The sequence below is a fragment of the Amphiura filiformis genome, chromosome 6, assembly GCF_039555335.1.
Source record: "Amphiura filiformis chromosome 6, Afil_fr2py, whole genome shotgun sequence".
In the NCBI taxonomy this organism is placed as follows: Eukaryota; Metazoa; Echinodermata; class Ophiuroidea; order Amphilepidida; family Amphiuridae; genus Amphiura; species Amphiura filiformis.
In genome coordinates, this window is record NC_092633.1 from 26,572,832 (window position 1) to 26,598,132 (window position 25,301).

At 36.9% G+C, this 25,301-nt stretch overlaps 1 protein-coding gene across 3 annotated transcripts in view; it reads right to left on the reverse strand.

The window, feature by feature from the left end:
* The window catches only part of LOC140155192 (protein PALS2-like), a 49,309-nt gene extending 30,560 nt beyond the window's left edge, over nucleotides 1-18,749 (reverse strand). For all 3 annotated transcript variants that reach the window (XM_072177937.1, XM_072177936.1, XM_072177935.1), the window contains exon 1: nucleotides 18,618-18,749. The gene's annotated coding sequence lies outside the window, so the exon portion shown is untranslated. The remainder of the gene's footprint in view (nucleotides 1-18,617) is intronic.
* Nucleotides 18,750-25,301: the final 6,552 nt, after the last annotated feature.

Sequence of the window (25,301 nt, forward strand, 5' to 3'; positions counted from 1 at the left end):
TTGTTGAAAATTCCACAAATATTTTCTTTACTCCTACCACATGTCCACACCTAGCCTACTCTTAGCACTACACCGACCAGTTCTACCACAGATTCTCAAACATTCACTTCTGGTCAGCGTAAAGATCGGCTACCACTTCCGGTGTGTCTCTGACCTTTTTCAACCACACAAAATGAAATTTAATAGTTCCAACCAGAAAAAGGTATAATTTACACCAGGTGTCAGGCGTAGCAGGGTACACATTGTAACATACGCCTGGTGTAGATCACACCTAGCTCGCTACTCCTGACATTTGTCAGGAGTAAATCACAGAACGTACGTCTGGCGGAACTTACGCTGGTCATCGCTAATTCTGCCACTACTCCTGGCAGCGCTTATGGCTACTCCTAGCAACTTGCACCGACCAAATTCCCCCAGGTGTACGTCCGATAATGTGAACACAGCTTTAGTTACCAATCAAAATATGAGAGCAATAAGCACTGCAGGGAGAATGATAGCACTGAAAGAAGACACACGTTTTGATAAATTCAAGCAATCAAAATACCCTACCACTTCATCAAAGTTTCACTCTAATATCAGGAATTTATAGAATGGGAGACTAACTTACGATATGTAAATTAAGCTTACAAAGTTATCGGTGGGGAAAAACACACTCGTATGGACCCAGTCTTAAATTATGTATGAAAACCAAAAACACAATCCATTTTTATACTGACTGCTTATAACACTAACAGGAAAAGTCACACTTTTCGATAGCGACAAAGTCTAATTCAATTTGACTTTAGTGCTCCTACATGGAAGCAACATTCAATAGCAACCACACTCTAAGTGCAAGTGCAACTTTACCTGTTTACACTAGACTTGGAACTCAGATATGATAGCAAACATATGACATGTGTGACCAATGTTTTTCAAAAATCCTCAAACAAGTTTTTCTCTGCAACCAAAATTAACTCCTAATTAAGTTTTTAGCAGTCTTCCTAAAATGTTGAGTGTTGACCCCCCTGAACAAGTTTTGTTGTGAGTTTGACCCCCTATACAAGTTTTGATAAATTTAGACACGTATCAACAGCGAGTGGGATGGCAGGAGCCTTATTTTTCCAGTTTTAGCCATTGCCAGGTACCCACCCCCCAAAAAAGTTCCACACCACACCACAATAATACGACATGGAAATCCTGCAGGGACATACACTTCTTTTGAAATCGGAATGGCAGCAAATACCATCCATGGATACAAAAAGTGGACAAGGAACTACCTAAAATGCATTTGAGACGATTTTTGACCCCCTTTTCTTAATGCGTCATGTAACAAGTTGAAGCGACAAAAAATCAACAACAAAACACAGCTCTTTTCACACATTTTTTGTCAAACATTTGTGAGTGCACCCCGGACTGAATTTGACTAATTCGATAGTGAATTTCGTGATTCACAGCATCATCCCCCACTTTTCTCAAGAATGTTTATGTACAACAAATATTTTGCAGATTAATTAGTTGAGCACAAATATTGTCAAATTTGAATTACATTCAGGTACAGTCCACCAGAACAAAATTACAACACACTGTCTATGGAGCAGTGTAATACACATTATAATCATGCATTTGGGAATAAGCTTTTTTCGTGGAAATATACTGAAAAATGTCATAAAAAAAGGATGCTACATGTAGGATCACAAAATATTCCTTTATGTCTATCAAACTATGACTTTTCTCTAGTAAGGATATTTATTTCTCTAATAAGGATATCTATTTCATCTGTAACAAAAAACAATATCTTTTATAACTACAAATGTACCTGCGCAGTACATTATGTCTTCAGGTTTATTTGTACACAATCGTGTGTTACACCCAAAATTAGGTAAACACGCTACAAGATTAATAACACAGATGACATCTCATCATGTTTACTCATGCATCTCCGGCTGACCTTTGGATCCATGATGATTACCTTTTTATTGAATATAATTAAAAATCTCATGATCCTACCAAAGCAAAGAACTTGACATTTCTATAGACTATCCGGGCGGGGCTGGGGGATAGATATGATGAAAAATAAATAATAAAATTGCTGAAGTGCCAGTATTATCCAACTTTTAAAAGATGTGTAGCACTATGACACAGTAAAACAATGAAAATAAACAATATTACATGCAGTCCTATATATTGAAAATCAATAAAAACATAATCACTCTATTATGCATGAAACTGCAGTGTACTTCTTTAAAATATCAATATATTGATCTTGTATGTATAATTGCATACAAATGAGCTTTTTTTAAAAAACAAAATTATAATTTTTTATGTCAAAAAGTCATCAATACAATAATTTATTTATTAAATGTTAGGCCTTTAATATATGCCTTTTAAAACCCATACCACAGGCATGAGAATACACATTCATAAAAAATCTGAAAAAAGTTGGAAAAGCGCCTAAAATTGGACAAAATGACTGAAAATGGGCTGAAAAAAAAAATTTGTGGGAATTGTGACATTGCAAAAAGCTGGTTCCAGCTTTTTGACTGGAAATTCTCATGCCTGATACTAACTAGCAATCGCAGCATGTGATTAAAAAAATTGCTTAAAGAGGAAGCCCCGCCAGAGCAGTTCTTCTGGGGTGAACCAAACCTGCCTGGTTATCAAATTAATCAGTGACAAGGTTATCTCTGAATTTGACAGGCACTAATTGATGTTTTCATGTTATTGCATCAATTAGCACCTGTCAAATTCAGGGATAACCTTGTCACTGATTAATTTGATAACAAGGCAGGTTTGGTTCACCCCAGAAGAACTGCTCTGCCGGGGCTTCCTCTTTAAGACCAAATGCTGGTGGCTGAAATGGCATTATAAATCAGTGCAGTGTTAACCAACGTAATGACAAAGATGCCTCCAAGATCAAGTTCACTGGTTATTGATGCTAGGCATGCTAACAAGTATTGATCAGATATCGGTATTCGCTTTTCAGATTTAGTGACAGAAGTTACGTTACATACACAAGAAAATGATGCGCTCCTTGCAATTGCTTAGAATGAAACGGGCTGTAACGGGCATTATTAAACTAACAGTACAGTGCTTATGGATGGACATCGAGTGGTCAGAGCTAAAAGACCCCAAGTGCATTTTTGGCCAAAATGAGATTTTGGTATCAAAATAATCCTTCCACACTGGACACCTTATGATTGTATCAAGCTATAGCCATAGAAACTGTTATCAGCAAAAATGTTAAGCCCTAAGTGCAACACTATGCATGAAATGTGTAAGAGCCAGAAGGCCCTAAGTACAAAAATACCAGTACATCTCAAAATGACATTTTGGCACAGGGCACCTCTTTTATGTTGTAATTTTTCATTATTTTTGTCAGTTGAGGGACAAATTTGTTACTTGAGAAGTCTAGCCATGAATTTGCTCAAACTAGAGCTTATACATACAATAGGCTTTTTATATAGTGCCATTTCAAGTGATCACATCGCTCAAAACAACATAGCATGAAATATATAGCAAGAACAAGACAGAATATAATTATAAGAAAATGAAATAAAAAGCAATTCTATTTCTGAAAACAGAAATGTTTTCAGCCATTTTTTGAACACTGGCAAAGAGTTGGAGGAACGGACTGAAACAGGTAGCTGGTTCCACAACTTAGGAGCTGTGAAAGCAAAGGCCTTATTAGCAGCTGAGTGGAGTTTGGGCACATGCAAGCGAGTGGCATCAGTGACAGATCGAAGTCCTTGTCTTCCAGGGATATATATTGTAATGTACGGTGTAAGGAGGATGCTAAATAATCTGGCCCCAAGCCAGCAAGGCACTTGTAAACATACAACATGGCTTTGTACATGTAGTAGACTCTCTCCCTCACAGGCAGCCAGTGCAATTCGCGGAGCATGGTCTTTCTTGGCTGCAAGAAATAAAAATCTTGGCTGCCCAATTCTCTAGTCTTTGAAGACAAGTAATTTCAGTGACATTCGAGCCCAAAAGTAAGATGTTACCATAATCCAATCTGGATAGAACGAGTGAGTGAATAACATTGTTACAAGTATCAAAGTCTAGATAATGACGAATGTTACGGAGATGGTACAGGCAGGCCCGTACGCAGGATTTTTTGGGGGGGTGCTGATTTTGAAAAAGTGGACTTTTTTCCAAGGGGGATGGGCGATTTTGTAAAAAGTGGACTTTCTTCCCCAAATTTGGACCTTTTTTTGAACAAAAAAGCGTAAAAAAACTAATTTTTTTGCTCGCTACACTCGCAAATTCTTAAATTTTGGGATTTTTTGTATACTTTTGCAAATTTGGGGAGGTGCGGTCGCACCCCCCGCACCCCCCTGCGTACGGGCCTGGGTACAGGCTGTGTGAGAGAGAAGTAACTTTGATGACTATAAGTGCGGTTTTTAATAGCTTGTCTATTCAAAAGCGTTTTTGTCACCATGGGGTCTTCCTGTTGGTTTTGTTTTGGCTGGGTTTTTTCTCGATGTTCGGGGGGAGTAAGGCAGGTTGTATTAATTGCCCCAGCTCAAGCCATATCAGTAACGTCACCCTTGTGAGGTAGTAACTGCGGCGGGCTATTCCCCTTCTTGATTGGCTGCCTTACGACCTTGCCAGGCTCGGACCAATCAGATCTCTTGTTAGTGAGCGTCTGGTACTTCGCGGTTTTTTCCCTTTCCATCTCATTCACTTTTTCGGCTGGAGCGGTCAGGTTCGTTTGAAAATAAAATTTGTCTGAAGTGATCAAGTTCGCCTTTTATAGATGAATCAGTCGAACTTTGACTGAATTATAAACGGTCAAGTTCGTTGGACTAGCGTTGTTCTGATGGGTTGAAAGAGGAAAGTTACTGCACCGGCGAAGCAGCCGGACTCGGCGAAAAAAGAAAATTCTACAAGGAATACGGAAGATGACACATCGTGAACTCAGTGTTGGAAATTCCGGGATGGCCTCGGACAGCAGTAGCATGCATGTCTAGTGCGGTGCGGTGCCTGCAGCAGCGGGGGCAGAGCCGATGCCTGATGTCAGGGTCGGTGTCGATGCTGCAAATGCTATGCTGCTGCCTCCCACCTCAGGAGCCGCACCGGTCCTCCAGTATTAGGCGGCGTTTCAACCACTAGAGGCCAAGATATTCACCCGGTGAGTTTAAACAGTTTCGTAGTTCATTAAGCCCTCCTGTAGTTATTGAAATGTGAATTCAAATTTGCCATCAAACCGCATCAACTTAAACCCTTTGGGTAAAGAATGCAACTAAAACTGGGACCATTTTGTCATAGCCCTTTCCGTAGCAAAGTTACATATTGTCGGGGATCGTCTTTTATCAAAACTATTCAGTCATTATTTGATAATGCATTATTTAAAAAACAAAAACAAAACAAAAACAAAAAACAGCATAGTCTTATGATAGCGCGGATTTTTTCTCTACGTGTAGGCCTAATGGCTATCACAATCCACTAAAATTCCACATGCGATTGCTCATGAAAAATATTTGGGTCAAGTGAAGTATAGGCAACATATTTATGTAGCCTTTCCTTGACATGCTTAGCAATCTTTTCTTTTTAAATTTCTTGTAAATATCAGGCTAAGATAAATCGCCTATCCGACTCGACTCCCGGGGCAATTAAAAATACTGCCGGGCAAGCTAATTCTTCAGGCCTCTGCCGATCGAAAAATGGGGAATTATTGTTCAAAGACGGCATTTTGACCCGCTTGCTTTACTTTTGTAACGTGGACAAGCAAACAAAATTTATTTCCGCACTAATTTCCACTGAAATGTTATGGATCGCAGGCTATTCCCAAAAGCATACATGCTAGACATGAGTGGACATCACCTGTTCAGACCGTGGGAATCCACCATATCAAAATGTTTTTAAATATTAATGAGGTCAAATCGGGTTTTCCCTTTACCCCGAAACACGTACAGAGTATATCGCAGTGTTCATTATTGTTGGTACCGTACAAGCACATGTTTACTCTTTTAATTATTAATGAGGTCGATCTGATGACGCCATGCTTTTTCCTTGACCCAAACACGTGCACGTAGTGTATATCGTATGTAGAATACGACCGCATGCATGTGTACCAGTGTACGGCACTTATGAATTATCCAGCGCACGTGGGTTTTTCCGGGCGGCGCAAGCTCTCCCTGGGAGATGAGTGTCACCTAATTTGCATAGAACATTATAGCAAAATTGCCTAAAAATAGCATTATGACGGAATTTTTCCCGCGCGGCCACCGCACTCGGAGGCTACTTACAAAATTATTCATCACAAAAAACGAGATGATAATGAAATAATAATTTAGAGAAACAGAGAAATAAATAAACAAGAGTAAAGTTATTAACAATTACATAATGAAAAATAATATATATATATATATATTTATATATTAATAAATAAAGACATGAAAGAAAGTCAAGAAATTTACAAAAATGAAAATAAACAAGGAAAAGAAAACATCTGCATGCAATAAGAAGGGGTGCATTCATGGCGCTATGACAAGAAATGAACAATCTATATGATAGAAAAAACAAATGAAAATTGAAAGAAAAAAAAAAAAAAAAAAATAGAAAAAAAAAAAAAAAAAAAATAATAATAATAATAATAATAAATAAATAAATGAAAAAACAACAACAATATTATAACAACAACAACAAAATAGTTAAATAAAGTAAATAGAATTAACACAGTACATATATACATGTATAGTTAACAATAATAAAGGACAATAGATGGATAAACAAATAGTTAATAGACAAAAGGAAGGAAAGGAAAAAATTAAATAAACAAATATTAAAAAAAAATAATAATAATAATTAATAAATAAACAATAAAAAATAAAAAATAGAAAAATAAATAATAATAATACCAAAAAAAAAAAAATAATAAATACAAAAAAAAAAATAAAAAAAAAATAAATAAATAAAAAAAAAAAAATAAAAAATAAAAAATAATAAAAAAAAAAAATAAAAAAAATAAAATAAAATAAATAAAATAAAACAAAATAAATACAAAATTAAAGTTTTTATTATAACAACCAAATAAAATAATAGTTAACTAAAGTAATAGAATGAACACAGTACATATTATATAACAATAATAAAGCAACATAAATAGATTTAACTAATAGTTCATATGCACAAATAAATTGACCACAATGGGAAGGGAATATACTAAAATAAAATAGACCACAACAATAGAAGAAAAAAAAAATTGATTAAAATAAATCAATCAATCAATAAAAGGGGATTAAAGACTGGAACAAACCAAAACTCGGCTAGGTCTCTCAAGACATAATTAACGACAGGTACAAACCAAAACCAGTTAAGTTTAACAAAACACGATAATAAAAATTAATAAGTTCAATAAGGTAAAATAATTTTCTTTTGCACAAAACCAAAATATTTTGCTCACTTGACGGTTTCGCCTATCATGGTCGATAGGCATCATCAGAATGATGTTGGATGATCCTTACTTCCGGTAGGGCGTATCCCGACTGTAGAGGGTGTATTTACAGCCAGGAGAGGATCATACACGTGACTAAGGTAGTGGGCCCCCTCGTCTCTATTCATGACATTGGGTCCTTACCGGAAGTAAGGATCATCCAACATCATTCTGATGATGCCTATCGACCATGATAGGCGAAACCGTCAAGTGAGTAAAATATTTTGGTTTTGTGCAAAAGAAAATTATTTTACTGTATATCTACAAACCTGATGAATCTATTTAATAAGTTCAATATTAAGAACTAAATTAACAGGAGCAAAACCCTAACTGGTTAGTTCAATAAATGCATAATAATAAAAAGTAGTACTGAGATCAATATTAAGATTCAAGTCAAATTAAAATTAAATACAGGAACAAACCAAAATTGGTTTAGTTCTTAAATAAAGACAGGACAATAAGAAGCAATAAGTTCAATATTAAGAATTTAAGTTATCAAAGGCAGGAACAAACCTTAAATGGTTTATTTCAAGCAGGACATTAATTAAAGACTGGGACAAACAAAAATGGGTTTCGTTCAATCGGACATTAGTCAGTTAGCTCAATCAAGGCATAATTACAGGAACAAATCAAGACTAGTTTACTTCTTAAATTAATACAGAATAATAAAAAGCAATAAGTTCAATATTAATATTATTTATTTATGACAAAAAAAAACTTGGTGTAGCTTAATCAGGACATTATCTAAAGACAGGAACACACCAAAACTTGGTTAGTTCAATCAAGACATGCTAATAAAAAGTAATATAGTTCAATCAAGGATACTCAAGACAATATTGAAAATTCATTTAATTAATGAAAGACACAAACAATTCAAAATTTGTTTAGTTCAATCAAATCATTTGATATGGTAATAAAAAGTAAAGTCAAATATTAAAAACCAAAAATTAGTTGAGTTCAAGCACAACATATTTAAAGACAGGAAAAACCAAAAGCGGGTTAGTCAATCAACCCACGGTATTAAAAAGTGTTAAGTTCAATATTAAAAACTAATTTAGAAAGGATGAAAGAAAAAAAATGGTTTAGGTCAATCAAGGCAGAGTGATAGATAGGGACAAACAAGAACTGGTTTAGTTCTTAAATCAAGACAAGTTAAGAAGATGTAATAAGTTCAGCGTTAGTATTAAATTATTTAATCAAATAGAGTTGCAATCGAGACAGAATTTAAAACCATGAACAAACCATAACTGGTTTAGTTGAATCCAAACATAATAGAAAGTAATAAGTGCAAAATGAAAAGAATCAATTTAACTAGGCAATTGAAGACAGGAAGAAGCAAAATTGGGAGTTAATATAGACGTAATTGAAGACAGGAACAAAACAAAACCTGGTTTAGTTCAATCAAGACACGATAACAGAAAGTAATAAGTTCAATAGTAAGAATCACTTTAATTACCGTAAGACAGTACCGAACAAGCCAAAATTTGTTTAGTTCAATCAAGGCATAATTTATGATAGGAACAAACCTAACCGGTTTAGTTCAATCAAGATGATAATAAAAGTAATAAGTTAACATGCAGAATTAATTAAATTATTTAATCAAATAGAGTTTCAATCAAGACAGAAATTTAAAAGCATGAACAAACCATAACTGGTTTAGTTCAATCAAAACATAATAGAAAGTAATAAGTGCAAAATGAAAATGTTCAAATTAACTAGACAATTAAAAACAGGAACAAACAAAATTAGTTGAGGTAATATAGACGCAATTAAAGACAGGAACAAAACAAAACCTGGTTTAGTTCAATCAAGACACGATAACAGAAAGTAATAAGTTCAATAGTAAGAATCACTTTAATTACCGTAGGTAAGACAGTACGGAACAAGCCAAATTTGTTTAGTTCAATCAAGGCATAAGTTATGACAGGAACAAACCCAACCGGTTTCGTTCAATCAAGATGATGATAAAAAGCAATAAGTTAACATGCAGAATTAATTTAGTTAATTAAAAACAGGACACAGGGTCGACACCCTATACTATTAACATAAACTTAATACTCTGGCGCTGCATTTTATGAAAGGCAAGTGGTATTCCACCAAGGCAAGAAAGGGAGTTCGGTCTGATTGGCTAGCAGTCGATCGCTAGACCCAAAATGGAGCGATGTATTCAATTCGATTGAAATTAATATTCTATTATTGACGCAGATAAAGAATGTGGCATAGCATGTATTGCTTAGACTTGTGATTTAATTTTCTAATATACATGTTCCCTTATAGAATTGGGATTCCCAACAGTTGTATACATTAAATTTATAATTTTGACGATCAAATTTGTTACTTATAGTCGCTGTAAAATATACCCGAAGCAAACAGCAGTCCCCGCTAATTATTGTCTTACATTTCCAGTTAGTGTATTTAAAATAAACCTGGGATTTACCTGACAACAATTCAAATTTTCTTGTAATAGCAATATCATACTGTTTATCAGAGTTAAGAAGGAAAATAAGAAATAAATACATACCATAGCGTAAGTTAAGTTGCATTTGCTGCTGATATTTCTCTTTTTTCTGTTCTGTGTCCCACCTTTTATTACAACAGCTAGGTCACCAGACGTGGACGGTGGGTGATAGCCGAGTATATTAGGCAGGAGAGCGCAACCCTCCACCCCTGGCGCTGGACAGGTTATCATGGATGGGGCTTGGCGGCACAAGAGTCAATACATTTAGGAAAGAGTTGGCAAAAAGTGAATGGAAGGCCTGCTCCTCCTACGCTATAAGACACATTGGGGAAAATGACATTTTCACACCCCAAGAAACTATGTCAGGCGGTTGACCGTCAAAGGAACTCCGGCAGATTACCCCATGTGTAGGGTCGCATGACCGGTTTATTGTCACGCTATTCTGGTTCTGCAAAGTTCGTTTGACGATCAAAAGTGGTGACAACAGGGTCATTTCACAAGGCCATCACGCATCATGTCCGTTCCGGGTGAAAGGCGGTGTCCATCCTCAAGAAGGTTTCCGCCATTGTCGCGACCAGGTGAAAGTTTTGCCAGCTCTATACAAACTCTTAGTCTAGACTGGTAGTCTAGTGGCCGTTTCATTTCATAAATAAAATTTTTACATGAGTTGCACGGTAATTATAAGGGCAGCACTTTTCGAGCCTCAGTTTGCATTTTCTCATCCCATTGTCAGGCCTGCAATTTTTTGGGCGTGGTCAAAAGGCCCGGTTTCGGGTTTCATGTAAATGCAAAATGGTTTCACGGTTGGAAAGGCCGGGCTGTGCTTCTGATATAGTTACCGTTCAATTGGATAAAGTATATCAGTAATTGGTTATAAGTAGTTGGTTAAACGGCTTGTTGGCATGCCTCGTTCAAATTCAATTCAAAAGATGTGCAAAAGCGTTGTAGCAGAAGGCCAGGTCAAACATGTCAGCATGGTTGTGGGGCATTGGCTCACTTATGGAAAACTAAAGCAAATTTTAAGCCAGTCAGCAATTTCAGGGGATATCGTTCAAAAAAAAAAAAAAAACGTTCAAAAAAATTGATGTTGTTTTGCCCTGTTCTTAGTCCACTTACGTTCTGGTTGGATGGCAATGAAAAGCCAAGTGAAAATGGAAGAGTGTTCGGTAAGGCATTTTCATTGAATTCAATTTTTTTTAAAATAAAAAAAATAGGCACATACGCTCCTGTGCGTAGGGTAACTAAGAGCAAATGACGGGAATCAACCAAAAAGCGGTTTTGTGTTGCATTTCGTTGGAAAAAAATAAGAAAGGGTTTTGGGAACAAGATTACAAAAATGGTTTCCGTTCAGAGTTCGCTATTGCCGGTGAAGATGGTAATTAAAAGCAGGCAGCTTCTTTTTTAAAAACCAACCAAAAAATGGGTTTCTGCTGTTGCGGTGACATAGTTCACTAAAATGTCACTTCAACATTAATCGTTGAGTGCAAAAAATGGTTCGCTTATTATGTTATTATTCAGTGGAAATCAAAGCGAGGTTGGATAAAGAAAGTTTGTTTTGGAAGTAACTTTTTCACAAAAGATCAGCTAATACATGCTTGCGTTATTGGCATGGTCAAGCATGTTCAAGTTATTGTGTTGACGGCAATTTAAAAGCCAGACAGCTTGGTCACAAAAATCATTCCAAATGGTTGTTGTTTGGGTGACTGTGTTCACTCAATAGGTAATTCAAATGCCCACCCTCCCGCCCCACATGAGTTTTTACAAAAAGATTTAAAAAAAGGGGCGGGGGGTTGGCAAGGGTTCAGTATGGAACCCTTGGGTGGCATGTTTTTCAGGGGGATCAGGGTCTGGACCGTGTCTTTTTTGGTAGGTTCAATGGTCGTGTCCGGAAAATATTTGAGGTGTGTTGCCCCAAGTGGGATCCACCATCCAAATCATCAAATGTCCAGAATCCGTTCCCACCTTTTTGTTCCCTATCAATGGGTAATCTCTGTAGATAGTCCTACTTGTTCGTGCATCAGTGTGGTGCTTTGACCGTTTCAGCTAATTCCGCAAAAAAATAAATGTTAATTGGGTGGTATCATAAATTGGCTGTGTGATGAGTTATTTTTCTCTCTGTGCATGTAGCCTAAGACCCTCTGAGGACAAGTGCGGTTTTTAATAGCTTGTCTATTCAAAAGCGTTTTTGTCACCATGGGGTCTTCCTGTTGGTTTTGTTTTGGCTGGGTTTTTTCTCGATGTTCGGGGAGTAAGGCAGGTTGTATTAATTGCCCCAGCTCAAGCCATATCAGTAACGTCACCCTTGTGAGGTAGTAACTGCGGCGGGGCTATTCCCTTCTTGATTGGCTGCCTTACGACCTTGCCAGGCTCGGACCAATCAGATCTCTTGTTAGTGAGCGTCTGGTACTTCGCGGTTTTTCCCTTTCCATCTCATTCACTTTTTTCGGCTGGAGCGGTCAGGTTCGTTTGAAAATCCCGCCCCACCCACCCAGTTTTGTAGCTGGGGGGGGGGTTGGTGGGTCGTGTCCCAGACCTGTGGTGTTTGGGGTAGCTGGCCAGGTCTGTGCGCAGTCCCCGTTCCGGATGTGGGGGTGGGCTGGCAAGATATCTTGCAGCCGTGTGCTCAGCCGGGTATGGCATGTTTTTCAGGGGGATCAGGGTCTGGACCAGGCTTCCCGTTAGTGTGCGTCATTGCGTCCAGACGCGTATTTTACAAATTTGGACGCAAATTCACATGGCTAATCAAGTATTTTGCGTCCATGTCACATGCATTTGGACGCAGACAAAACTTCGAAATTTTATCATTAATTGATGATAAAAATAAGAAATTTTATTCTTTTATATTTTTAAGATAATAAAAGCCCCAAAATTTTGACCCACCTGCTGAGAATTGAAGTAAATTCTGCAATATTTGTAAATGCAACGTCGGAAATCGTGCACTTTTTGCATGCTTTCCGAGCGATCGCTGTACAGCTGTTTGATCACATGGCCTGGGGAAGTCCCGATTGATTTGTTTACTAGCACGTGCCGCTAACGTGCGGTGTTTATTTAATTATTTATCACAACCTGACAATATTCTCATTAATAATCTAGGTTTCCTTTATTAGTATTATTGTTACGATGAATAAAAGCAATTTTAAAGACAAAATCTAAATGATAACCCTTTTTCAGTATTATTTGTGGCAGCGCGTGTTTTAGTTTTTGTAGCATCAACAGCACGTTAATTTAAAAATAGAAACGCGGAAGTGAAAGTACGAACGAAAATTGCTCAAGATTGACAGACTTTGCTCATGTTTTTGCACCTGTTTTTGACCACGTTTGGACCAAAACTGACACAGAAATGAGAAAAATTATCATAGCGAATGGAGATGGAATATCACGGCGAAAATGCACTTTTTTATATTTTAACAATCAACATTTGATGAGGTGTAGACCGAGAACGTGTGTATCGTCATAATCGTGAATTTCAGATGGACGCACAAAAATCTGTCTGGACGCAAGTTTTTGCAACCTCGTCAGCAAACTTGCGTCATTACGGACGCACATTTTTAAAACCTTAACGGGAACCCTGGTCTGGACCGTGTCTTTTTTGGTAGTTCAATGGTCGTGTCCGGAAAATATTTGAGGTGTGTTGCCCCAAGTGGGATCCACCATCCAAATCATCAAATAATATGTCCAGAATCCGTTCCCACCTTTTTGTTCCCTATCAATGGGTAATCTCTGTAGATAGTCCTACTTGTTCGTGCATCAGTGTGGTGCTTGGACCGTTTCAGCTAATTCCGCAAAAAAATAAATGTTAATTGGGTGGTATCATAAATTGGCTGTGTGATGAGTTATTTTTCTCTCTGTGCATGTAGCCTAAGACCCTCTGAGGACAATTTGAAGACTGAGTTTAATTGTACAGCCTTCGTGCAGCACTAGCAGTTTTTGCAGACAATTCTCTTGGTCGGAGTTGTTCCATTTATTGCACTTACCCACTTCTCATGTCTGTCAAAGGGGACACTTTTGTGAAATCCCTATTGGTTTGTACTGGGTCTTTCAATTCAAGTCAATTTTCTCAGAAAAAAAAACCCAATTGGTAATTATTTAAAGTTGATTTCATGAAGAGGTATTTATTTTTTATGGGATGTTTTGTGATTTCCCCCATTGAGTGCAATGCCAACGGTGTCCCCTTCGTGTTGTGTCCGAGGGGGTGAGATGGAACAGCCAAATACTGGCAAAAGCAACTGATGGGAAGAGGCAATCTATCGCAAGTGATGTCATGCCGACAGAGTCGGACAGACAGAATACTATAGCTAGGGTTTTGCTGGCATCCATGGGTGGCAGTTAGTACAACAAGTCATACCTAGCATATTTTCTCAATTTGAATTATCCTTTCTAGGTACATGTATGACTGCTTTTATCATAAAATTTGCGTCAATTCCCGATGTCATGATACATGTATGTGGGCCACATTTTTTAGGCTCCGCGATTGCCGATTACATAGACAAGAGCAACTGGTAACCAGCGAACCTGTGCAGTATCGTGCTGCTATTCAATTGCGTGGTGCATATGGGTGACATGTATTTTCAATATAAAATGCCTATACGGTGATCCACCCAAAAAAAATCACTGTATACTATATCCCTGTACTAGGTGGCAGTCAGACTAAACGTAGGTATGCCAGGCAAACCTTAAATGTAGTTAACACATTTGCTAGTCAGCGAAATTCGCCTAGACCGGGGACCAAACACAATACATATTTACATAGAAATTTCAATTTTTTTCAAGAACAGGTCGGTCAAGGAAACATATGTTTTCTATACCGTACTTTACTTGACCCAAATATGATAATTTATGGTGATGAGACACTCACACATGGAATTTTAAAGGGATTTTGATAGCAGTTCCATTAAAAAAAGCTGCTATCATCATGAGACTAAGATCTAGAAACACCCCCAGTATTAAGGGGTGCAACACTAAATAAGCGTCCCATAGGATAACGTGTGATTTTGGCCTACTTGAGCGCCATTCCTGGCGTCCCTGCAATACTTGGCAAAATAAATTTGGTATCAAATTAAAGCTCTGTTTCTGTAGATTCCAAAACTTTTGTCGGCATATATCGATGACCGTTGACTTTTTTCGCTATTTCACGATGCAAAAAATATGGCATAAAAATATACTAAATTCACCACTCACATTTCAAAATCGGAAGTTGTCTTCATCCGCCACAGAGAATTGCTTTTGAGATAAAATGTCCGGTTTTTTCTGCATGTTATCATTGAAGACACTTGTCGAATGCATATGAGCTGATATTGAGTGATTTAAAGTGAACATGTCTGTAAATATGGTCGCTACAATCTCATACTCACTATGGACTATATTAGCCGAATTTCGTTCTTACATAAAATGCGTAGTGTTTTAGTGTTGCGCCCCCTTATAAGGATTTAAAAGTTTTCAAAATCCACATTTGTCACTTATTAATTAAATTACAGAAAATTTGTAGCTCAACACCGAAAATTTCATGTCTCTGCGACATTTCGTTCAAGAGAAATGTTGTTTTAAAGATCAGTGCCGAAACGCGAAAATCACATATTTCGACTTTTCCTCCAATATGCGAGTTTGCACAAAACTCACTAAAACTAGTGACAGTCAACAATTTAAGCACGTCTTTGATTTCTTTTCTAGATTATCTGTCTTGCCATTTTGTTTTGGAAAACACTTGTTAATGAGTGTGAAGTATAAACACCCCCCCCCCCCTGTTTCAGTAGCAAGAATTATGATCTTTTTGCATAGGCCTACTGAATATGCAGCAAAATGGCTTCATGCAGATTAACAATGCCTATTAACTTTAAAACCCATTTTTGAGCCTTTTTGAAGATTTTTGGATACAATTTCTAGACTTTGCAGGTGCCTGCTCGGCCAATAAAGCATTTTTCCCAATAATAATTCATCAGGGTGACTTTTCGTAATCCTTGTTTATCATCATGATTGAAATAGAACACATTTCATAACGCGCATTTCTTATTTTACACGAAGAATGTAAAAAGAACGCGTTCATGACGCCGCCGTTACAAGGGGCGCAACACTAAATAAGCGTCCCATAGGATAACGTGTGATTTTGGCCTACTTGAGCGCCATTCCTGGCGTCCCTGCAATACTTGGCAAAATAAATTTGGTATCAAATTAAAGCTCTGTTTCTGTAGATTCCAAAACTTTTGTCGGCATATATCGATGACCGTTGACTTTTTTCGCTATTTCATGTGCAAAAATATGGCATAAAAATATACTAAATTCACCACTCACATTTCAAAATCGGAAGTTGTCTTCATCCGCCACAGAGAATTGCTTTTGAGATAAAATGTCCGGTTTTTTCTGCATGTTATCATTGAAGACACTTGTCGAATTCATATGAGCTGATATTGAGTGATTTAAAGTGAACATGTCGGTAAATATGGTCGCTACAATCTTATATTCACTATGGACTATATTAGCCGAATTTCGTTCTTACATAAAATGCGTAGTGATTTAGTGTTGCGCCCTCTTATAAGGATTTAAATGTTTTCAAAATCCAAATTTGTCACTTATTAATTAAATTACAGAAAATTTGTAGCTCAACACCGAAAATTTCATGTCTCTGCGACATTTCGTTCAAGAGCAATGTTGTTTTAAAGATCAGTGCCGAAACGCGGAAAATCACATATTTTGACTTTTCCTCCAATATGCGAGAGTTTGTACAAAACTCACTAAAACTAGTGACAGACAACAATTTAAGCACGTCTTTGATTTCTTTTCTAGATTATCTGTCTTGCCATTTTGTTTTGGAAAACACTTATTAATGAGTGTGAAGTATAAACCCCCCCGTTTCAGTAACAACAATTATGATCTTTTTGCATAGGCCTACTGAATATGCAGCAAAATGGCTTCATGCAGATTAACAATGCCTATTAACTTTAAAACCCATTTTTGAGCCTTTTTGAAGATTTTTGGATACAATTTCTAGACTTTGCAGGTGCCTGCTCGGCCAATAAAGCATTTTTCCCAATAATAATTCATCAGGGTGACTTTTCGTAATTCTTGTTTATCATCATGATTGAAATAGAACACATTTCATGACGCGCATTTCTTATTTTACGCCGAAGAATGTAAAAGAACGCGTTCATGACGCCGGCTTGCCGTTACAAGGGGCGCAACACTAAATAAGCGTCCCCATAGGATAACGTGTGATTTTGGCCTACTTGAGCGCCATTCCTGGCGTCCCTGCAATACTTGGCAAAATAAATTTGGTATCAAATTAAAGCTCTGTTTCTGTAGATTCCAAAACTTTTGTCGGCATATATCGATGACCGTTGACTTTTTTTCCAATTTCATGGTGCAAAAAATATGGCATAAAAATATACTAAATTCACCACTCACATTTCAAAATCGGAAGTTGTCTTCATCCGCCACAGAGAATTGCTTTTGAGATAAAATGTCCGTTTTTTTCTGCATGTTATCATTGAAGACACTTGTCGAATGCATATGAGCTGATATTGAGTGATTTAAAGTGAACATGTCGGTAAATATGGTCGCAACAATCTCATACTCACTATGGACTATATTAGCTTTAATTTCGTTCTTACATAAAATGCGTAGTGATTTAGTGTTGCGCCCCTTAAATGCTGTTTTGAGGAATTTTGCTAGCAGAATCTTTTTGATGAAAGTCGATCTTTGAAAAGATGTAACTTTGCCACGGAAAGTGCTATGACAAAAAGGTTTTCAGTTTTGGCTTTCTTTACTCAAGGGCTTTAATTTGATATAAACTGATGCAGTTTGATGGCAAATTTAAATTCACCTGTTCTTGAAAAAAATTGAAATTTCTATGTAAATATGTATTGTTATTGTGTTTGGTCCCCGGTCTAGGCGAATTTCGCTGACTAGCAAATGTGTTATAATGAAAGACAAAGATAAAAAGACTAGTTTGCGTCTGACGTCATCTGTCAATCAAACTCCGAGCACGGTTTGTTTACAAGTGTCGTGATGATATGAGTTGCTGAACACGGCGGTAAAACCGGGCGCCTTATTGTTAATTTTGCACCATCAAACATACAAACTATCTATCTCAAACTTTCTTTGGTGAAGGCACCATGTCAACAATGCCTAGAAATGTTGCTTTTTGCCTTGAAAGAGTACGTAATTTTTGGGAATTTTTCGCCATTCACTGCTATTCCTTTTCTCCGATCGGCACCAGCCAGATGAATGGACCTTCCTTATACGCGCTATTAGCCAATCAATGATCGTAGAGAGTTTGATTGACAGTGACGTCAGACGCAAACTAGTCTTTTTATCTTTGTCTTTCATTATAACTAAGGTTTGCCTGGCATACCTATAGTATAATATGGTCTTTCCAGCTAGCCTATGTCCGAATCGACACTCGGACAGCAAGACGAGACAAAATGTGTTGCCAAATCATTATTCATTTTAAAATGATTGGTGCTGAGCATGTGGCATGTGCGATATAATATGTGCTGAACAGTTATTGCAAAAGGATTTGACAAAACATTTAGCTTGCTCGCTGTATAGCCAACACACACTTGTAAATGTAAGCACTATCAGTGACACTGACAAGCACTGCTGCACAGCACATCAAGCGTCGATGCAGTGCTTGTTGTGTACAGACATGACAGACTCAGACAAGAGTTGTAAGCTTATCAAGACAATCATTATCAGCAACTAAGATTTGCTGTTATGACTACGAAAAATACAGAAAAGAACGATACTTACACACACTTTACTTCACTATCAGATCTGTCATCGATATATGGTATCAGGTCTTAACTTCGCATCCAAAACCTGCCGTAATTTACTCGCAAAATATGTGTGTCAAATTGCCATTTCACGAGCAAATTCAGCCATCCACTTAGACAAATAAATAAAGGAAAATAGAGGGCGCACTTTTGATTGAATGACAGCTGGCAGGGTGAGCGGCAGGATTTTTAAAAACGTCTCTCCAAATTGGAGTTAAAGGGCAAATCTATTGCAAAAACAAGTTTAACTCCATTCGAAGAGAATTTACAATTTACAAGTTGATACTCGCTGCAATTTCTTATGCATATTTCTCCTGAAAAAGAGAAATTGAAAATTGACAAAATTCGGGCTTGTACCGTACGGGTCCTTCCCATCTTTTCAAGGCAACGGGCGGGCTGAATGACGTAAGTAAATGAGAGTGGGGTAATCCCGAACACTTTTTCATTTAAGACTATTACCACACATTAAAACAACGTAAGATAGAATAAACTATACTAATATCAAGATTGGGATTAATACCTGCACCGTTCGTCCGTTCCCCTATGTTCACGATAACACATGAGCCTTGAGCTCTTTCATGTTCATTCATGTATAAATACGCGACCTTCAATGGTCAACAAAAGGTTAGCTACCGGCCCATTGAAATTGTTTATTTGCATAATAAATACAATATTGATCACACTCAAAGTCTAAGCTCAAAATATTTTTTATTTTTAGTCCAAATATTTCTCATGATGTTGATATACATATGAAATGTAATATCACATTATTTACTAATATATAATAAAGCAGCGGCTGATTTTATCCATATGTTTAAAAACCATTAAATTTGTAATACTTGATTCAGAGGTTTTTTTCTGAGAACAACAACAGTATACGTTCTGTTCTGTGCATTGAGAGCGGGCACATTGACTTCAAACTTGTTTCTAAGTCAAATCTGTCTTGTTCGAAGGAACTCACCGCTTACAGTTGGTTTTTGTGGAATATCAATTTTAAAAGTCTTATTTTCTCAAAAAAGGTGTCATTTTCCTCATAATATTAGCTTGCCAATGATATGATGTTGTCCGAGCAATATATACAGTGGTGTGCGCAGCACATTGAAAGTAGGGACCAGGTTGTTCAGTTCCCCCGAATGGAGTTTGATTAGGAGTGTAGGGTGCGGGCGTAGCCTGCACTGCGAGCGGCTTGCCGCAAAGCCCCTCACGGGTTGGGTCCAGGAGCCCGCCTTAGGGCCCCTGGTGCATGGTGGGGTCCAGGGGCCATCTTAGGGCCTCTGGTGGGGTCCAGGGGCAAAGCCGGAAGCTCTGGGGATTTAGCGTTTTAAAAGGCCAAAGAATCCTATTTTGAGGGGGCAAATTTTGACGTTTTTGCACTCTGGTGGGGTCCAGGGGCAAAGCCGGAAGCTCTGGGGATTTAGCGTTTTAAAAGGCCAAAGAATCCTATTTTGAGGGGGCAAATTTTGACGTTTTTGCACCGTCAAAAGTGACGGACTCTTTCATAAATAATTTTTTTTTCACACCATAGTAAATCAGGTGCCCCCTTTTGCGCACGCCACTGAATATATATGCCCTTTAAGTGTCCAATGCGGCTGCCCATTCCATTATTTTCAAGAGTATCTATAGCTTTTTAGTTTATTATTTTACCCCTTTTTACAGTATAAATGCGACAAAACAATATACCCCCGAGGGCGAAGGGTACTCAGTACAAATTACCATTATGGTCTATCACATTACAACCTAATTCCCAGGCCTAGTTCGCATGGACAGCGGATATTTTTTTACATGGGAAAGTCTCCCTCAGGAACAAACCAAAAGATCGATGACGTCCTATAAACGTAATTAGTTTCATTTTTCAGCCGACCCCCACCTCCCGTCGCTGCCAGAAACGTAATAATAAAATGTTGAACATTTTAATATAGTGATATTAATGACACATTCTTCAGACCGATGTTTTTTTACAAACGTAATCAAGTATTTTACCCCCTCCCCCCCAAACGAAACTAGTTTCGTTTATAGGACGTCATCGATCTTTTGGTTTGTTCCCTAATATCTCTGGTGGAGGCATAAAGGCATAAAGAGGGTAACTCAGAGGTGTCGTTTATTGGAACAACACTTTTGTTATTGACAGTGCACTCAATTTCAAAGAATAGAGTTCCCTGTAGGATTAGGTAACATTACATCTCAGGGTCAGTGTTGGCACCAGGGGGGCATTCCCCCAGTCAGAACTCTTTCCCCCCAGTAAAAACCCAACATTATGAAAATTTGCAGTAATTGTGTGCAAAATTTGTTGATTTTAGCCCCCCCAGAAATTCACTTTGACACCCAACATGCCCAATGGCTCTTGAAGAAAAATTCCTGGCGCCTAGTGTTACTTTTATCTAACGCCATCCAGATTAAGTCCTGCAAGACACAACATAATATACCCTCCACTAGTAAAATCTAAAATTAATTTGCAGGTATTGTGCAGGCTTCTGAATAATCTAGGCCTACTAACAACAAGTATATCACTCACATGCAGCTATCTTCAGTAGACAGCACACCACTAACCCTAACCTTAAATACCCTAAATCCTAGCTTGATCACGTCAGACTAATGGACTGTCCCATTTTTTGGAGTTCAATTAAAAGACAGTAGACTCTGTTTGTTGTTCATTTCATGATAGTTTATTGTCAGTGTATATAACACTGTCATCATGGCAGTCCACTAAAAGGGTTAAAACATGATAAAAAACATGTTAAATATATACTAGTAGTACTTCATAATAAAAATGAGTTGGTATGAGTAATATATGCACATTATCCATACATAAACCACATACACACCCCACCCATCCCACACCCCCTGCACGTTCAAAAACGAAGGGGTGCACACACATACACACAGCTTTCAATCAATCAGCCCAGCAAACACAAAACATTGAACAGAAAATGTTTAGGCCCTAAATGTCAGGTTATATAAACGGTACAAAAAGTTTTAATAAAATTCAAAAACATTTTTAAAAACATGCTGCATAAATATCATTTTGATAACATTTTAAAATGTTGCTGTGGTGTTTTAAAAACATTTTCATGAGCTTTATATATAACCCAAAAGTTTAAGTCATTAAAACATTTTGACCAAAACCAAAACTTGTTTACAACGTTTTAAAAACATTTTGTGTTTGCTGGGAATATCTTAAATCATTCAGAGGTAGATTTATTTTTTACTTGAGAAACCCTGAACCAGCCAGGCTCTAAAATAAACCCCTAAAATTATTACTATCACCATTTGGTGTGATTACTCATAAATAGGCCTACATACATGTATTTGTTTCTTAATTCCTTAAAAGGTGTAGAGTCTATAGACACCCTGTGAGCTATGAAAATACTAAATTTATACTAAAAGCAATGATGATTTCTGACAAACAACTTGAAGAACAAACTATGAAGCCGGTCGAGTGCAGATCCGTCGGAACACGCTTTTCAATACAGAATAAATGCTAACCTCATCGTGACATCATCCAAGCAGCAAAGTTCATTTCCGATTGAAAAAGCGTTATCCGACGGACCTGCAGTTGACCATTCTGCTACTGATGGCAGATCAGCTCAAGATCTTGAAATCATGGCAACTGCTCCAATTTCCTCCACATTTGCAGAATATTCAATAGCATTGTTGAAAGGTGCATGCACAATGTTTGCAAATTTTTCAAAACTTTTAAATTTCGTAGCAATTGCTTGATAAAGCTGTGCAAACTTTTAAATTTCGTAGCAATTGCTTGATAAAGCTGTGCAAATCTTGCACAATGTTTGCAAATTTTTCAAAACTTTTAAATTTCGTAGCAATTGCTTGATAAAGCTGTGCAAAGTTGCAGCATCCCCCCTGAAACTGGGGTTTTAAAAAATTTGCAAAAATTTTTGGCAACTTTGTACAACTTTGTGGATCTTGCATCTTTTTACTGCAATGTGGTCTGCTCTCACAAAATTAGCATAAAGTTGACAAAATAACTTTCTGAGATATTCCAGAATTGAAATCCTTATTTTATACACTTTAAAATCATTCATACCAAACATGATAGGATGGCTGATGGCTCCTTGCTTTGGCCTTCAAAAATGAACATGTCCTCCAGAATTTAGTTTCTTTTCTATTGAATTTTGTCGTGTTTAATGGACGTATCTTCTATAGTGCCCTGGCAACTTTAGGCTCATGTTGTGGCAGCAGGTCACATATTATAAAATAGGCAAATGCAAATATTACACTGTAGTAGTCTTTAATACGCCGGCGAAGTTATGTAATAATCAGATTAATTACCATTATTCAAAACAATTTTTGAATATACCGTGCTGCACTGGTACATTCACATGATTCACTCGGTACCTCTGCATAATTTGAACCATATCATGCTGATCACTCGCACCTGTAAGATTAGTATTAAGACCGGTGTTGTATTCAATCTACGATTGCAGACATACAAAGATGATGAGTGCAACCTGCTTGTAGTGCAGCGCAATGTATTCAAAATTGTTTTCACCTATTGCTATGGTAGTTAATCCGATTTATTAATGTAACTTCGCCAGCGTATATGTTTAGAAACTAACTATGGCTACATTGCCCTATGTGTGTACAATCTCAAATCACATTAAATTCACAGCTCATTTAGCCATTTTTAAATGGCTAAAAACTTAAAAAGTTTAATTTAGACATAAATTCTCACCTCTTTCAAGCTACTCTTTAAGTCTATACAAAATATTGCTCTATAATGATCTTTACTACCCAGAACAACTATGTGATGTGATCAGTGAGAGGCTTTTTATTTTAATTCTCTTACCCGAGACAAATAAATTAGTAAATAATTCGTCTAAGCTATATTTTCTTTACCTGAAGTTCCATCAACACAAATCATATCACAAATCAGAATCAGTATTATGGTGATTGAATAGCATATAGGAAACCAGGCAAAAAGATCTACTAAACCTTAAGTCTTGATTTTTGCAGGTATCTTTGTTTACTAAAGTACATTACAATCATGTAAAAATCAGAATTTAAAAAAATATTGAGGGCGTCCTCTTCAACAAATGTTACAATATGGCTTTAAGCACTCCATTTCAATGGAGTTTTACATACATGTAGCATAAAATTGGGTAAAATATAGCTAAAATATATGAAAATCATTTGGGCATTGAGTTGCAATTATTGCTGTAATATTTGTTCTACCTTGTCCTTGTATGAAAAAGAAAATGTCCATTATTAAAATAGCATTTTCTTTTTAAGTTAATTAGGTTAAAATAATTAATGGTAATCACAGTTCACATAATAATTTACAATTGTAGCCCAATCCAATCTCAAGCTTATCACATTATATTCAATTTGTGAATTTTTTTTTCATTTCTCTGGTCACTGCTGTCCATGCCCTTCTCAGCTTTATATGATCACTGCCTCTTTGGTATCATAGCATTACAATTGACAGATTTCATTAATTTCAGAGAATTAATTCACAGATATAAGGAATAAATCCAGCATTCTTCATTCAATTTGAATAATTAGTATTCTTAGGAGCCAAATGTTGGTTGTCATGGTAACAGGTAATAAGTGACAGAAACTTTCAGTCAAATTCACTTCACATTTAAATAATGAAGTCTTCATTTCTGTGTTGAACCACATTGAATTCACTTGTTTCCCAGTATAAACAGCTATACTGGGATGTGATGCCGAAATGGACCTCATTTGTGGTTTTCTGGTACAAGAAAAGCCCCTTTTTGTGTCAAAAATTGGTATAAAGATGGGCGATTTTTTCTCAAATTTCTCAGAAATTTGGAACAAGATGGTGAATCTTGAGTCAACATTTCCCAAAAATACAAAAATTATCAAATTTGTGTTGAATTTAGCCCCAAATCTGGGCCATATTTCTGGAAATGGGTCCCATTTTTGGTGAAAATGGATCCCAATTCCAGACTCCCATATGCAGTGTCCCAACCCCATACTTGGGTTGGGATGAACTACTGTGTGATTTAATTTCTTTCATTTAATTAACATAAATTATACAAAGAACATGATCATTGGTTTTTCAAACCACAAGTTACAATATTAATAAACAACACTTCTTATTAACCCCCCTGAGCACTACCTGCCGATCTAACATTGCCTCTGATTGGTCAATATTACATGATATCTTCACTTTAATCACCAATAAGAATGGAGTTTTGCAAATAATTCACCCCCATTTTTTTGGCCAATCGGCGCGGCAGGTAGTTCTCATAGGGTTAAACGATAAAACAAACTGCATTGCATTGATTGGCCTAATACTATACATCAAAATCTCAAATAAATACATGTTTTTACGTAAGCTCACTAAGCCAGTATATAGCAGTGGAGACACCACAAGTTTCCATCATGTAACATTTAGGGAAGTAAAAATCAGGGGAGCAACGTTCTGCAAAATTTGCCTACAATTTGAAAAATTTTGCCCCAAAATTGTCAGATATTTTTTTCCTGGGAGTGCAACTGCCCCTTCCCTTCTTCTAACTTAATTCTAAAGTTTTATTTTCAAGTCTCTCACAAACTCTTATTCTTTGAGTGCCCCCCCGCACTTTGTTAAAAATCAAGATGTAAAATAAGTTTTTTGGTGATTTTAGCCATTAAGCTCCCCGCATAACTCTGAAAGCCCCTCTAAGCCCCCAGCCCCCCG